The sequence below is a fragment of the Primulina eburnea genome, chromosome 9, assembly GCF_022965805.1.
Source record: "Primulina eburnea isolate SZY01 chromosome 9, ASM2296580v1, whole genome shotgun sequence".
NCBI lineage: Eukaryota > Viridiplantae > Streptophyta > Magnoliopsida > Lamiales > Gesneriaceae > Primulina > Primulina eburnea.
The window spans coordinates 3,784,574-3,795,697 of record NC_133109.1 but is presented as its reverse complement, the minus strand read 5'-3'; the positions used below and the strand labels follow the sequence as shown (position 1 = coordinate 3,795,697).

General features: G+C 39.4%; 1 pseudogene; it reads left to right on the top strand.

Moving 5' to 3' along the window:
- The first annotated feature begins 358 nt into the window (after positions 1-358).
- On the top strand, positions 359-9,173 carry LOC140840662 (protein disulfide isomerase-like 1-6; annotated as a pseudogene).
- The last annotated feature ends 1,951 nt before the right edge of the window (positions 9,174-11,124 follow it).

The window sequence follows — 11,124 nt, the reverse complement described above, 5'->3', positions numbered from 1 at the left end:
TTTTGAGAGGTTTTTGAGAGTTTAGTATGAGCTACACTTTTCAAAATTTATTGTTTTTTAGGTTTGGTAAAATGTTTTACGATTTCTGGTTTGACTATTCCTTTCAATTTTCAAATACTAGTTAGATGATTTACTTTAAAATGGTGCAAGATTATTTTTATGTGCATGTGCATGCAATGACCGAAAATGTGAGAGATTTAAAAAAAAAAATTCTAGTACTTTTTAATCAATAAAAAGGGAGGACGTCTCAAATATACAATTCTAAATAATTACTCTTCGTGGGATCGATATATGTACTCATACAGTAATAAAACTTGACACCGTATACTTGCGGTAGTGAAAACACGCAACAGTTATGCCCCGTGGTGTAGCAGGAGTGCTGAATTAATGCCAAGATTTGCTGAGGCTGCGAATGTTTTGAAGGGTTTGGGGAGTCCCTTTTTGATGGCTAAGCTTGATGCTGAGAGGTATCCAAAGGCTGCTTCAAGTCTTGGAATTAAAGGGTTCCCAACTCTGCTTTTGTTTGTTAATGGCACTTCTCAGCCTTATACCGGCGGTTTTTCATCGTAAGCGTCCCTTTCTTTGTTTGTGCTTTCTTTAGTTTATATAAGGTGTGTCAACTTGGGAGGATTCTTGGATGTGGTTTGTATACTGGGAAATTGTTAGATTTGAGTTATAAATCTAGTGGATGAAAAGTGGATCATCATCTTGATTGTGGTGCAACGCGTTTTGTCACATGTATCATTACTTTTTTTTATTAACCTTTTAGTAAAATTCCTAGCCTCATTCATAAATCTTTGCTGAAAATGGATGCATTATTACTTTATTTGATTTGATTTTAATAAATTGTCCAATTCTGATGTGAATCTTGACACGAATAAATAGCAAACACGATTAAAAATGAATCGCACTCTCTATTCAATTACGATAATAAGATTCGTGTGTTTTCCCGACCTTTTGAATCAAGTATTGTTGTGTTATTCACCTCTAAACTATGAAAATTCTAGCAACAAATAAACACGGAATAACAATCGAAAATTAAAACGAACCTTCGAAGAACGATGCCTACGACAATCCGCACAAGAACAATCGACAAACGCCACAAAGTTAGAAACTTTGATAAGTTTGATTTTGGATTTACAAAGCTAAGCTTTGAAAAAGTTGAGAGAAAAATCTCACAAGTTTGATAAAACTCAAAATAATATGTGTATTGTGTGTAAAATCTCGTCCAAGATATGTCTTTTATCAAAAAGATAACAAAAATCTAGTTTCCTAACAAAATAAAACTCTAAAGAAGGTAATTTTTCTCTCCCAAAACTCTAGGACACGGACCCCGTGTAGTCCTCCGTGTCCGGGTCCGTGTACACTCGGGAATAAACTTCAGCTGGAAACAAGGGACACGGACCCCGTGCTCACCTCCGTATACGGGTCCGTGTAGACACTGTCTTTGCCAATGTAATAGGGCACGGACCCCGTGCATGGGTCCGTCTTCAGGTCCGTGCAGGTACTGGAATAGCTCATCTCAGGTTGTAAAGGACACAGACCCCGTGTGCAGGTCCGTGTGGAGGTCCGTGTAGCCTCGGGTTTCTCCAACAATGCTTGAATAATATTCCGTTGGCCTCCAAACGTACTCCCATGCATCTCGACCCGTTCATGCTTGCTCATGACTCCCTGTAGTGCCTCCTTGAATTTCTTTAGTCGTCCCCTCGTGACTGGTCCCTCCGGCAACTACAAAGGATCTCATGCTTTCCTTGGGGCTTGACGACCTGTGTTCGCATCATCCTCCCCTTCTTGAAAAGGATTTGTCCTCAAATCTTGCTCATCACCTACATCAAACAACGACAAATCACTAACATTAAATGTAGAACTTACGTTGTACTCACCTGGCAGATCGAGTTTGTAGGTGTTGTCATTGATCCTCTCAAGAACTTGGAATGGTCCATCGCCCCTAGGTAATACCTTTGAGCGTCGCTTATCCGGAAACCTCTCCTTCCTCAAGTGTAGCCACACCCAATCACCCTTCTCGAATACTACCTTCTTTTTTCCCTTGTTAGCTAGCTTGGCATATTGCTCATTCCGCTTCTCAATATTGGCTTTGGCCTTTTCATGCAACCCCCTAACAAATTCAGCCTTCTTTTTGACATCCATGTTTAACCTTTCACTCACAGGTAAAGACATCAAATCCAACGGAGTCAAAGGATTAAAACCATATACAATTTCAAATGGAGAATAGCTAGTAGTAGAATGCACACAACGATTATAAGCAAATTCAACAAATGGCAAGCAATTCTCCCAATTCTTTAAGTTCTTCTTAAGAATAGCACGTAATAACGTTCCTAACGTCCTATTAACTACCTCAGTTTGACCATCAGTTTGAGGATGACAGGTCGTAGAAAACAGTAATTTAGTGCCAAGTTTAGCCCATAGTGTCTTCCAAAAGTAACTTAAGAATTTAACATCACGGTCAGACACAATAGTCCTAGGCATGCCATGCAATCTAACGACTTCTCTAAAGAACAAATCCGCAATGTTAGATGCATCATCAGTTTTGTGACAAGCTATAAAGTGTGCCATCTTAGAAAATCTATCCACAACAACAAATATAGAGTCCCTCCACTTCTTTGTCCTAGGCAACCCCAAAACAAAGTCCATAGAGATATCCACCCAAGGTTCACTAGGGACGGGAAGTGGTGTATATAATCCATGTGGTAGTGTCCTAGACTTAGCTTGTCTACAAGTTATGCACTTATCACAAATACGCTCAACATCACGCTTCATGTGTGGTCAATAAAAATGTTCATGCAAAGCATTCAAAGTTTTTGCCACACCAAAATGTCTCATTAAACCACCCCCATGTGCTTCCCTAACAAGTAGTTCACGAATTGAGGACTTAGGAATGCACAATCTATCTTCTCTAAACAAGAAACCCTTATGCAAGTAGAATTTATCATGTGGACCATGCATACAAGTTTCAAACACTTCTTTAAAATCATCATCTAGCACATACAATTCTTTAACAAGCTCAAACCCCAAGATTTTAGATTCCAAAGTAGAGAAAAGCACATACCTCCGTGATAGTGCGTCGGCCACTACGTTTTCCTTACCTTTCTTATACTTGATCATGTAGGGGAATGTCTCTATGAAAGCCACCCACTTAGCATGCCGCTTGTTCAGCTTTTTTTGCCCCTTGAGGTGCTTTAGAGACTCATGATCCGTATGAATCACAAACTCTTTAGGCATCAAGTAGTGCTGCCACATCTCAAGAGTCCTCACAAGTGCATAGAACTCCTTGTCATACGTGGGATAGTTCAGCGCTGCCCCATGGAGCTTCTCACTAAAGTACGCCACCGGCCTTCCTCCTTGCATCAACACGCCACCAATACCTACACCTGAAGCATCACATTAAATTTCAAAGGTGTTAGCAAAATCGGGTAAAACAAGTAATGGAGCATTAATCAATTTTTGCTTAATGAGATTAAAGGACTTCTCTTGCTCCTCGCCCCAATGGAATGGAACGTTCTTCTTGATCACCGCCGTCATCGGTGCCGCCAATGTGCTAAAATCTTTGACAAACCTCCTATAGAAGCTTGCAAGACCATGAAAACTTCGAACTTGACCAACAGTAGTAGGCGTTGGCCAATCTCGAATAGCACTTACCTTGTCTTCATCAACTTGTATACCCTGTGAACTTACCACAAAACCAAGGAAGACAAGTTTGCTAGTACAAAAATCACATTTCTTCAAGTTAGCATACAAATTTTCAGCCCTTAATGTGATTAGCACAAGTTTCAAGTGGTTAACATGCTCATCTAAGTTTTTGCTATACACTAGGATATCATCAAAATAGACCACAACAAATTTTCCTATGTGTGCATGCAAAACATGGTTCATCAACCTCATAAAAGTGCTAAGTGCATTAGTTAAGCCAAAAGGCATAACCATCCACTCATATAACCCATATTTGGTTTTAAAAGCGGTTTTCCACTCATCACCTTCTTTCATCCTAATTTGGTGATACCCACTTTTCAAATCAATCTTGCTAAAAATGCAAGAACCATGCAATTCATCTAACATATCATCTAGTCTAGGTATGGGATGCCTATACTTAATGGTTATGTTATTGACTACCCTACAATCCACACACATACGCCATGAGCCATCTTTCTTAGGGACTAGTAAAACGGGCACAACACAAGGTGACATGGACTCACGCACAAACCCTTTATCTAATAGCTCACTTACCTATCGTTGCAGCTCCTTAGTCTCCTCCGGATTGCTCCTATAAGCTGGGCGGTTCGGCAAGGCACTCCCGGGCACCAAATCAATTTGGTGTTCAATCCCCCTCAATGGTGGTAAGCCTTGAGGTAGCTCCTCCGGAAATACATCGTCAAATTCCTGCAATAGTGAAACAATAATGCTCGGAGGGGACCCGGCTATATCACTTGTGTTAAGGAGGATCTCCTTGTAAAGAATTAACACAAGTGGTTCATGTGTGTGCAACACTTGTTTCAACTCACCTTTTTGGGCCATATATGATTTTTTTTTTTTGCCTCTTTCCTCTCATTTTCTTTTCCCTCGTTTTCTTTCCTCTCTTTTTTTGTTTTTATGGCTATCTCACTCTTTTGATCACTCTTTTTTTCAGCCACTTCATTTTTGTTTTCAAAGTTCATCTCACTTTTTAATTCACTCCTTTTTTCGGCCTCATCTCTCTTTTTCTTTTTCAATTGGTCCTCCAATACTTGCTTTGGGGACAAAGGAAGCAATACGATGGATTCTTTCTTTACAACAAATGAATAACGATTTTTGAACCCATCATGAGTAACGTGCCTATCAAATTGCCATGGTCTACCCAACAAAATATGACAAGCATGCATGGACACCATGTCACACAAAACCTCATCCACATACTTCCCAATAGAAAATGACACTAGAACTTGCCTATTTACTTTCACCTCCACACAATCATTCAACCATTGAAGCCTATATGGTTGAGGATGTTTTATTGTAGGCAATCCCAATTTTTCCACCATCTCAACACTAGCCACATTAGTGAAACTACCCCATCTATGATTACATTGCAAATCTTACCATTCACAAAACATCTAGTGTGGAACAAATTCTCCCTTTGGCTAGCCTCCTCATCCTTGACTTGGGCACTCATGCTTCGCCTAGTCACTAGCGCTTCTCCTATAACCGCTCCATATCCCTCATCGGGATCCTCCAACGCAAGCATATCATCATCACTACCCTCGCCATCTCCCTCACTTTGAGACTCATACTCACCATAATCATTCAGAATCATCACCCTTTTATTAGGACATTCACTAGAAATATGTCCTAATCCTTGAAACCTAAAACATCTAACATCTCTAGATCGAGTGAGAGGAGTTTCAAATTTACCTTACACTCCTTTCTTAGGTGTCTCTTGTTTGGTCTCAAATTTGGGCTTGGCCACCACCTTGTTCTCCTCACGCTTCCCCACATTTGATCTCCAAGAAGATGATGCACCCCCAGTTTGATTGGTGCGGCCAACTCCACGCCTTTTGATTTGTTGTTCCACCTTTATGGCCATTTGCAGCATCTCATCTATATCCAAGTAGTGCCGAAGCTCCACTTGATCTTGAATTTCCCTGTTCAAACCACAAAGAAAACGGGCCATGGTCGCCTCACTATCCTCCTCAATATTTGCCCTAATCATGACTACTTCCATCTCCTTATAGTAGTCCTCAACACTCTTAACCCCTTGCCTCAAAGTTTGCAGCCTCTTAAACATCTCTCTATAATAGTGATTGGGCACAAACCTTTTTCTCATCACTCTCTTCATCTCATCCCAAGACTCAATAGGTCTCTCATTATACCTCCTCCTAGTGGACACTAATTGATCCCACCAAATGAGAGCATAATCTAAGAACTCCACCACCGCCAACCTAACCTTCTTTTGCTCGGAGTAGTGGTGACATTCAAAAACAAATTCTACCCTCATTTCCCATTCTAGGTATGCCTCCGGGTCAGATTTGCCATGAAGGATGAAATTTTCATCTTAATGCTACCCATGTTCTCATCTTCCCTATGCTCATCATTAAATCTACCCCTCATAGTTTCTCCTCTTCCTCTACCAACTCCTCTACCTCTTCCAATCCTACCCCAATTTTCATTTTGACTCTCCTCTTCTCCTCCCAAGTCATACTCTTCCTCCTCTTCTCTACCCAAGTCTTTATGCCTAGATTTACCCCCACTAGTACTCACTTCAATCTTATCCAATCGCTCATGTATTGACTCCATCTCAATCTTTATCATCCTAGAAAAATGTCCAGACAACGCCTCCATTTGGACCTTAGATAACCCCGGATTAGAACTATCTCCTACCTCTCTCTCCATTTAATTTCAAATTTGTACCTGCAAGAAAAGGTTAGTAGAAATAAAATAATCCTCACCCAAATTCTCACGATCTCTCCAAAGAAAATTCACTCGTCTCTCCTCTTTTATTTTTTTTTTTTTTGCTCACAACAAAAACTCACTAGTCACTCCAAAGAAATAACACTCACACTCAAGTAATGTCACTCAAATTTGAGAGTTCTCTCAAGAGCTTAAATTTTTTATTTTGAGTATATCAAACAATCAAGTTTCAACTTGTGAACAATTGCAACCGACTCACTTGGACTGTGTAGACAAGAAAAATCGAAGCTAATTTTTTTTTTTTTGACTGTGTGAGACTATGGAATATGACTCACAAGAAGGACTAAAACAAATTACCAAAATAAACTTGTGGGTAAATTTTCGAAATTTTGTACTCTTTTTTTTTTCGAGTACTACTCGAAAATCCCAAAAAAAAAAGCAAAATTTTTCGAGAATCACAGATTCACGAAAAAAATAAACGAAGAACGATAGATTGACACAGATCTGACAAAGAACGAAGAAATATCACAGATCTGAAATTTAATAACAAGATACTTACTTGAATTCAATAAACCTGGCTCTGATACCAAATGATGTGAATCTTGACACGAATAAATAGCAAACACGATTAAAAATGAATCGCACTCTCTATTCAATTACGATAATAAGATTCGTGTGTTTTCCCAACCTTTTGAATCAAGTATTGTTGTGTTATTCACCTCTAAACTATGAGAAGTCTAGCAATAAATAAACACGGAATAACAATCGAAAATTAGAACGAACCTTTGAAGAACGATGCCTACGACAATCTGCACAAGAACGATCGACAAACGTCATAAAGTTAGAAACTTTGATAAGTTTGATTTTGGATTTACAAAGCTAAGCTTTGAAAAAAATTAGAGAAAAATCTCACAAGTTTGATAAAACTCAAAATAATATGTGTATTGTGTGTAAAATTTCGTCCAAGATATGTCTTATATCAAAAAGATAACAAAAATCTAGTTTCCTAACAAAATAAAACTCTAAAGAAGGTAATTTTTCTCGCCCAAAACTCTAGGACATGGACCCCGTGTAGTCCTCCGTGTCCGGGTCCGTGTACACTCAGGAATAAACTTCAGCTGGAAACAAGGGACACGGACCCCGTGCTCACCTCCGTGTACGGGTCCGTGTAGACACTGTCTTCGCCAATGTAATAGGGCACGGACCCCGTGCCTGGGTCCGTCTTCAGATCCGTGCAGGTACTGGAATAGCTCATCTCAGGTTGTAAAGGACACAGACCCCGTGTGCAGGTCCATGTGGAGGTCCGTGTAGCCTCGGGTTTCTCCAACAATGCTTGAATAATATTCCGTTGGCCTCCAGACGTACTCCCATGCATCTCGACCCCTTCATGCTTGCTCATGACTCCCTGTAGCGCCTCCTTGAATTTCTTTAGTCGTCCCCTCGTGACTGGTCCCTCCGGCAACTGCAAAGGATCTCATGTTTTCCTTGGGGCTTGACGACCCGTGTTCGCATCAAATTCCATTTATAATTCTTTTTTGAGAGGAAGATGATCTGTTTATAAGTTACTATATGCTTCAGTGTATGAGGAATTGCGTGGAAAACTAGAATTTATGGTTCTAGGCTCAAATGCTAGTTGTGGAGAATTGAGAATGTGTTTTTGTTTTGTATTGTTTTGCCATATAGGTTACTATAACCAGACATTATTGCTTTGTGTTTGCGAATACGGGCTGATGCAGATTATTTGTTGAATTTTACTTGTGAAATAGAGAGGAAATGGTGGTCTGGGCAAGGAAGAAAACAGGGTCACCTGTCATTCGAATAGACTCGATAACTTAGGCAAATGAGTTCCTGAAGCAGCATGCCATGTATGCTGTTGGGCTATTTGAAAATTTTGAGGTATATGCGTATCTTGCCATGTGATGTTCTTGCTCATTGTGTATCTGCAATTCTCTTTGATTCATATCTAGCTGCCAGTCGATGTGAGTTAAGTTCCCTTTAAAAAATTAACTTGCAGTTGGCACTTTGGGAACCATTTTGAAAATTAGGTGGCATGGTTGTTTCTCATACTTAGACTTGTTGAAATTACTATGTGAATTCGACGTGGATATCTGTTATATCACTATTAGAAGTGTTTTCATGCCACTTATATCCCTGAACACTCACCTAAAGTATGTTTTACCAATGCAAGAACTGTAGTTTATAGATAGAGTGTTAACTTCAATAGGAGGCATTACCCTGGTCTAAAGATTTAAGAGACTGTGAGAAAGAGGATAAATGGAACTTCAGAATGGCCTGATTCTCAGGTTCAGATGTTATTATCAATATTATTATTTAATTTAGTGCTGAAATTTCTGAAGAAAGTTTTTCCATTTAAATTTGTTTTGAGCGACACTGTAATTTCTAATTGATTGAGAGAAATAATCAAGTGTATAAACACATTTTTCCGAGCTTCGGCTTTTATATAGTTTTTGGGAAGAAGTAATTTTGGCCTGCTTGAAATGACATGAATTGAAGCTTGTAAAAAGTAAAAACCATACCAGTGCATAAAACAAGCGTATAGTTGAATAAGATTTTATTTGATGTGTTTTAATTGATATGAAATAAATCTCAGATAAACACGTTCTCAGGGACCTGGTCACGAAGAATTCGTAAAAGCTGCAACTGCTGAAAATGAAATTCAATTTGTGGAAACAAGCGACTCTGAGGTTGCCAAGGTCTTATATCCAGTTGCCAAGCCCACAAAATTGTTCTTTGGTCTTGTTAAAAGCATTAGGTAATGTGAAATTAGGGATGTAAATGAGCCGAGCTGTTCACGAGTTTTTCGGATCTCGGCTCATTAAAAAGCTCGTTCGGGCTCGTTCGTTAAGCTTATCGAGCCGAGCCCGAGCCTTATTTTGGGCTCGACAATTTTGTTGAGCCGAGCTTGAGATTAATGATGTTCGACTCGTTAGCTCGTGAACATGTTCGATAATAGGTTCGTGAGCTCAAAATTGAGCTCGGCTCATTTAGCTGGCTCGTGAGCTCGAGCTCGAACTCGGCTCGTTTAGCTGGCTCGTGAGCTCGAGCTCGGCTCGTTTAAGTGGTTCACGAGAGCGCTGCTGCTTCCACTATAAAAAAACGGATATATCAGCGACAGTTTTTAATAAAACCATCGCTATTAGCGACGGTTTTTACTAAACCGTCGCTATAATAGCGACGGGTTTAGCAAACCGTCGCTAATAGCAACGATTTTGGGGTTTAGGGTTTAGGGTTTTAGCAAATTGTCTATAAATTGTCGCGTTTAGAGTTGTTTGTAACATTTGCACTTAGTCATCCTGAGTGTTTATTAAATGGATATATCCGTTGTCCTTACAATCGAAAAAAATGTCAGAACAAACCATATTTAGACGAAATTACAAACCATTTGTGTTTCCTAATAAAAAGTACAAAATTGTTGATGTCAATCGGAAAAAGAGTCTTGGATACTACGAACCATTTGTGTTTCCTACGCAAGCCTCGCAAGTTGTGTATTTGACTTATCCAACAACGAAGAGAGCAGAATCAGATTGGATGCATGTGAGTACTCTTTGTAGGCGAGCTTATGTCACCGATGTTGAGCCAAATACATAGCATAATCAAATTGATGGGAACGATGCATTTCAAAACAACAAAAGTGGACCTCATGACATCTCAACTCAATTTCTTTTATCGTCTCAAAATCTAGTCGATGTTAATATTATGTACGAGAATGAAATTGATTTGAACTGAAAGTGAAACAGAAGAGGTTCAATATTCGAGCGACGATGTTCGTGACATTTATTGAAATGTACTTTGGAAAAAATATATATTTCATTAATTATAAATGTTAATGTTTTACAATTATTGAATTTATTTTAGCGAACACGACATGGCAGAGATCCAACGTCATGGGAGCTATACGTTCACACACATCGACATGCAGATGGATCTTTCGTTGACACGCGATCCCGCCTGCTCCACGTAAGTTTATTAAATTTCGTTATTCTCATCAACGTTACATTAAGAAAATTCAATTTGATTCATTTTAAATCAACATCACAGGAGGAGATGTATCGCTACATGGCTGATTCATTTTGCATGAAACACTTGTATTATTATTTGCAGATTAATAATATGATTACATTTCTCAAACTTTGTTAATTTTTTTTCGATTATACAGCACAATATATTTTTATTTCAGATTTAAATAATTATAACATTTAAAAAAAAAACAATTAGCGACAGTTTTTTGTTAAAACCGTCGCTATTTGCGACAGTTGTAGAAAAACGTCGCCGATCAGATCGGCGACGGTTATGCATAACCGTCGCTGTTGGCGACGTTTTTGTAAATACCCGTCGCGATTAGCGACGTTTTTGTGAATACCTGTCGCTATTAGCGACGCTTTTCCTCAAAACCCGTCGCTATTAGCGAACCCGAGCCAGACTCATTAAACAAGATAAACGAGCCATTAACGAGCCGAGCCCGAACTTCATAAATTCCGAACGAGCCGAGCCCGAGCTTCAAACCAAAGGCTCGTAACGAGCCCGAGCCGAGCCGAGAAAATAGTGAAACGAGCCGAGCCCGAGCCCGAGCCCGAGCCCGAGCCAGCTACTGCTCGGCTCGGCTCGGCTCGGCTCGTTTACATCGTATGTGAAATTGATCTTAAACTAATACCAAACTTGCTATTAGTTATGAGAATTATTGATTCCGATGTAATTAGTTCATGTAAT